This window comes from Pseudonaja textilis, chromosome 2 (assembly GCF_049901715.1).
Source record: "Pseudonaja textilis isolate UNSWEBS1 chromosome 2, rPseTex1.2, whole genome shotgun sequence".
In the NCBI taxonomy this organism is placed as follows: domain Eukaryota; kingdom Metazoa; phylum Chordata; class Lepidosauria; order Squamata; family Elapidae; genus Pseudonaja; species Pseudonaja textilis.
In genome coordinates, this window is record NC_141991.1 from 132,149,352 (window position 1) to 132,155,750 (window position 6,399).

The window sequence follows — 6,399 nt, forward strand, 5'->3', positions numbered from 1 at the left end:
TGATTTTTCAAAATCTCCCCAAAGAGAAGTTATTGTAAGTCCTGCTCCTTGCCTGATCTGTTAATCAGGATCCTGACAAACTGACTTGAACATTCTTAAGCTTTGCTTAGTTCTTCTCCTCTCTCCTCTTCTCTCCTCTCTCCATCCCCTCCCCCCCCTCTCCTCTTCCCTCCCTTCTCCTTTCTTTCCTTTCCTTTCCCTTCCCATTTTCTTTTCTGTTCTCCTTTCCTTATCCATTTCGCTTTCTGTTACATAGTTTTCTTTTCTTTTCCCATCTGCCTTTCTTTCTTGAGGGCTGCTTTGCCCTTTACCATGGGTCTTATGAAGTTGATGTAGTTCTACAAATCTAACACACTCCTTTAGCAAGTATGTTAGATGCAGTAGAACCTCTTGTCAACATACAGATATGCTTGAACTATCTTGCAAGAGGATGAAAAGACAAGTCTTGTTCATATTGGCAGATCTTTGTTTCTAGGATAAAACAGGAAAGAAGGCCATGGTAGGATGCACTTCTTTCTTTCTTTCTTTCTTTCTTTCTTTCTTTCTTTCTTTCTTTCTTTCTTTCTTTCTTTCTTTCTTTCTTTCTTTCTTTCTTTCTTTCTTCCTTCCTTCCTTCCTTCCTTCCTTCCTTCCTTCCTTCCTTCCTTCCTTCCTTCCTTCCTTCCTTCTTTTCTTTTTTCTTTTTTCTTTTTTCTTTTCTTTTCTTTCTTTTTCTTCCATCCATCCATCCATCCATCCATCCATCCTGATTCAACTCTTACAGCTTTTAATGAACTTCTAGGAAAGGGCCTGAGGAATGTTGAAGTGAAAGCCCAAAAAAGTGTTGCCAGTGCTTTTATGAATGTGGGATTTAGCCAAGTAAAAGACACTGTTTACATTTTTTACTTGCAAAAATATGCCTTTGTTCTAAACAATTTGTTTTTGTTTTTTTTTTGCTGAGGGGAGTGGGTAGTTGAAGGAAATTGTTTATATGGGAGCTCATACGTCAATATCCAGGTAACTTCAACAAACTGTTTTTTTGTGTGTTCTGGTTTTGCCAAGATACGCTGAAGTCTGGCTGTGTGGCATGGATAGCCAATTTAAACAATGTTTGGTGTGTTTTGTTATGGGGAGAAGGGAGTGACTGTTTTAAGAAGAAGAAAAAAAACCCTTGACAGAAGTGCCATATGACAACCTGGAATCTAAGCCAAAACTCAACTGGGAATTTGGTTTATCTTCACCATACTGTGAGAAGATCATCATGCTCAGCATTTACAACCATAGTAACAACCATTTGTTTCTTTTTTGCTAATACGTTCCTCCTATTTTTCTTATTTTAGCTGTTAAACTGTTATAATGCTCTATTTGAATAGGATTCTGTCTCTCCCCCTCCGATATATTAATCAACCATTTTTCTAACCCAAAATACTTTTTTAAAGAGGTTCCTTATAAAAACATATTTTTGTATGCACCTGATTTGTACTCAAAACTAAAGAGACAAACTGGGGAAATTTGGCTGCTTTTTTTTTTTCCTTTTACAAATCAAAGGTATTGATTTTGATCCAGCTAATCAAACTGTATTTGTGATGTATCCAAATCTCTGGATAACAAACTGCCTGGTAACTGCATTGTAATACATCCAGTGGTGTATGTTATTATGTATTCTTCTGTTGATGATCAAAGATCTGAGCTTCGTAATTGATTTTGCTGTATACAGAAACGACAGTACATCGTATGTATTCTTTGAAACATATATGACTCTGGTACATATGTATGCTCAGGGGCAGCTATTGTATGTGCCTTATATTGAAGTTTATTTCCATTTATGTAGCTCAAGACACCATCTATATGTTGCTATTTTGATAAAAAGAAATATACAATTGATAGCTTTTCTTTAGTAAAGAAACATAGAATTGAAGCTGAAGTGTATTTTGAGCACCCCACGTGCAACCTGCTCTCTCGTTTTTTGTTGCTAATCTTACTTTGCTAAGAAGTGATCTCCTTTCAACTATGAGGTACAACAGAGTTCTGTGCTCCCTCTGTTCCCTTTTAACATCTACATCAGGGGTGTCAAACTCGATTTTATTGAGGGCCACATCAGGGTTGTGTTTGACCTCAGGAGGTCCAGGGTACGTGTGGCCGGCTTGACGTCACTTGTGTCGGGGGCACCTCTGGTGGCTCCATTTTCAACTGCGACAGCTTGGGAGGGCTGTGTGTGGTGCACCTGAGCTCCATTTTTGCTGGTAGAGGCACCGCGGGCCAGTCCTTGCAGATCAGATCTAAGCAGCTTGCAGGCTGGATCTGGCCTGTGGTCCTTGAGTTTGACACTCCTGATCTACATGAAACCCCCCGAGTGAGATTACCCATCACTACAGGAGGAGTATCATAAGCATGTGAATGATACCCAATTGTACATCTCTTGTCTGGGATGAACCGAGTGATGCCGTGGATGATGTTCTGCAGGGCTTGGAAGCCGTGGGCATCTGAATGAAGAACGGGCTTCAACTGAACCGTGGGAAGACAGTGTGGCTGTAGGGCTGTTCTGTATCTGGGGGCTTATCATTGATCCTGGATGGGATTGAAGTGTCTTAGCTGGACCCAGTGCATAATGCAGGGATCCACCAAGATTCATAACTCCTATTTCAAGGAGCAGATAGCAGAAAATGGCTAGGAAGGCCTTTATTGTGGTTTGTTGTACACCAGTTGTCCCTTCTCTTGGATTGGGAAGCCCTTCTCATTCATTCTCTGGTCATCCCCTATACGAACTACTGCCAATACTCTTCACACTACTAACCGTTGTAAAATACCTGGAAGATGCAGCTCTTGCAGAGTGTAGCAGTGCAGGCATTATGGATGCCTCTAAGGCAGGGGTCCCCAATCCCCAGGGCCTTTTGGAACCAAGCTGCAGAAGCGGGGGAGGAGCGCTTACATTGCCACTTGAGCAAACAGCGGGCAAGTGCACAACTAGTGGGTGAGCATGCGTGTGCCCACCACACACACAATCCTCTCCCCCCGCCCTAAATCTGTGAAGTCAGAAAGGTTGGGGAATTCTATTCTAGGGCTGTGTGTGTGAGCTGCATTGGATGCTGGGTCCAGTTGAAGAGTGTTGGATATAACTGCTAAAGCCCATCATGGCATGGGCTCAGGTTATCCGAGGAATCGTCTTGTCCCGATTGCAACTGACCCACCCCAGCTAGTTTAGAAGGAAGTCCTATCAGCTAAAGAATTTCGACTGGTGGGATTCAGGGAAAGCCTTTTTTTGCACCGCTCCACTCCATGGAATATCTTGTTCCCGGAGGTGAGGTTGGCCCCGCTCCCTCTTCTGGCCTTCTGGAAGAGTGTTAAAAATCTGGTACTGCTAACATGGGAATCCAGTAGTGGTATGTAGTCCTCCTGGCAGTGGTGTTTGAGAATGCTCCCTCTGTCCTTTTAATTTTGACATTTTTATAAGGATTTTAATGGCCTTTTTGTTTGTCAGCCACCCAGTCCCTTACAGAGTGAGATTAGGCAGTGTATAATAATTAAAAGCATAGCAACAATTGAGTCAAAAATTTCTATTGCTAAGTGAGAAATCTTTTAGGTAAGTTTTGCCCGATTTCACGACCTTGATTGCCACAAATAAGTTAATCGCGGCAGTGGTTCAGTTAATAACTTGGTTGTTAAGTGAATCTGCCTTCCCTATTGACTTTGTCAGAAGGTCACAAAAGTGGATCACGTGACTCCGGGACACTGCAACCGTCATAAATGAGTCAGCTGCCAAGCATCCGAATTTTGATCACGTGACATGGGGATGCCACAACGAGATTAGGTGAAAAATGGTCATAAGTCACTTTTTTCAGTGCCACTGTAACTTTGAACAGTCACTAAATGAACTGTTGTAAGTCAAGGACTACCTGTAAATTAAAAACAGACCCCTTTCCCCTGGTGAGAAACCACAATCTCCTTTTAGGGTCAACCATGTTTATAAGACATCCCAGTGTTTGATAATTAGGATTAAAAAAAAAAAAAAGTTTAAAGCCATTGTCTTCCTAACTTGGGTTCCAAGTTCCTGGAGGCCCTCACCATTGCCTGGTGAAATAATGCTGGGTTGTAGGAATCCTAAGGTTTGAACTAATCAGGCCAATGTACTGGCTCCTGATAGATTGAACACAAAAGCCCACCTACCCGTCCTTCGGTGCTATGGCTTAATTCTTGATCAGCCTCGACTAGCTTCACATCAAAGGGGGAATGCTACCACACCTTGCTGGGAGCAACTATGAAGCAGGGTTGAACCTTCAAAAGCTCTAACGTTAAAGGTTTCGGTTTTTAGCAGAGCAAGATGGCTGCTGTGTGAAGGCTGATTTTGTTTTAATTGTATTTGTAAGCACCAGCATTGAGGACAGTATGTCTTAGAGCAAAATTTCCTTTACGGAACCTATCGCCACCTGACCTTTCTAACGCTGCTGCCATTCCTCCCCCAAGGTAGGAAAGTAGCAAGTACTAAAGAAAAACGCTCGAAGACCTGCATTGGACAGAAATGAATTTATTTAAATTGCCTGTTGCAACAGGAGCAGTTCCATGTGTACATGATGGAAAAAGTATGTAGATCTTAAAGCCGTAGGCAGCTCTGAATACATCAGATTGCTATTTTCTGATAGGTTCTTTCCGTCACCCTCTCTATCAACCGCCACCTCAGGGCCAAAATAGTCCCTAGCAAAGAAAGGTGGATTGAGACAAATAGCCTGCAAATACCCTCCATTTTATGTATTTAATGCATGGTATCTGTCTATCCCTTCTTCTAAGGTAAACAGGATAAGTCAACCATGGCTACAGTCCAGTTTTCACTTGCCACCTTATATAAAGTGCACATTGAATTGTTTCAATCAGTTCCGGTGAGTAATGTAGCTCAGTAGACCGCCAGCACCTTTCCCCAGTGTATAAAGGTATCTCCCCCTGCCTAATGGGAGACTCATAAGATTATTCTATAGCAGAAACATCCTCTTGACCCAGGAGACGTGTAGAATTATAGGCCAGTCTCAATATTCCAGTTCATGATATAGTGATGGAAGAATGCAGTGGCCCTGCAGCTAAATAATATTGATTTTTTTTCTGGATGAATATCAAGCTTTCAGCCAGATCGTAGAATTAAAATACCTTTGGTTGCCTGGCTGTCTCGCCTGTTCTGCAACAGAATGGGACAACTTGCTGCAGCCAACTGCAGCCACTTCACCATGGCCAACTCAGCCTGGGACAACTCACCATGGCCAATTTGCCATGGGACAACTCAATTATTTGAAATAATTTTTTGTCATTCGCATTTCATTTTGTTCCTCCTTTTGCATTTGTTCTTTAATGATTCTATTCCACCATTTCTTCAATATTAGTGTAACTCTTATTCCATGGTGATTGACCATGGCAACTTGTCTTAGGAACTTTGATGGGAGTATAGCCCTACCAGTTCTGTACCCATTGTCATTTTTACTATCACCACTATACCATGTAGTGGACTATAGGATAGATTTACTGGACTATAGAGTAAGATCAGAATCTTATTTTATCATGGTTCTAATCATTCCGGATCCAGAAGGTGGTGCTGAGGTATTAATTGGGGTTGCCTCTTGATGCCTGGTAGGCTTCTATCTTGCTCTCTATACTGTCAGAATAAAACCGTGTGTGTGTGTGTGTATATATATATATATTGTCTGTCAGAATAAAACCGTGTGTGTGTGTGTGTGTGTGTGTATATATACATATATATATATATATATACACACACACACACACATATATATATATATAAGGGTATTCCCAGCTGATGTTAACCTACTCTTGCTCATCATTCAGTTCCAAGAAAGGAACTAGTTCCTGTCAAGTCAATAATGCAACTCGATGAACAGGAACAATCCAAAATTAAATCCAAACGAGTTTTCAAATGGGAAACTGAAAATAGAGATCAGCCTAATTTAGAGAAGATTCTCTGAAAGAGCAGGTTCCCAGGCTGGGAGTACTCCTTGAGCTTCAAATGTCACTGGATTCTCATGTGAGGTGAGTGCACCCTTGTAGTTACATCTAAAGTAATTGCACCTTTCCCAGGTTGGTCAGGTTTGATGACAAGTTATCAATGAGTTGTTACTTCATGTCTGAACCCCTGCAACTTTTTCATGAAGACACTCTTTTTAAAAAGACTGCACAGAAACTGCACTTACTCCAAAAAGCAGCGTGAGGATCCTAACTAGTGCAAGGTACAAGGATCCGGTGAAGCCTGTACTAAAAGTTCTCTGGTTTGCCAGTTGCTTCCTGAGCATAATTGAAGGTGTTAATGTTAACCCTGACATCTTTAAATGGCTTAGAATCTGTCCCATGATTCACACTTTTATAGTTGTTGGGATCTCCAGGGCAGGTTCTTTTCATGTTGTCTCCCTTGTGCAACTCTTATTTTGG

The 6,399-nt window shown here is 41.5% G+C and overlaps 1 long non-coding RNA gene across 1 annotated transcript; it reads left to right on the plus strand.

The window, feature by feature from the left end:
* Positions 1-4,380: 4,380 nt before the first annotated feature.
* On the plus strand, positions 4,381-5,893 carry LOC148127089 (uncharacterized). Its single transcript, XR_015741919.1, has 2 exons — positions 4,381-5,662; positions 5,760-5,893. It is a non-coding gene; the product is annotated as an uncharacterized LOC148127089 (long non-coding RNA).
* The last annotated feature ends 506 nt before the right edge of the window (positions 5,894-6,399 follow it).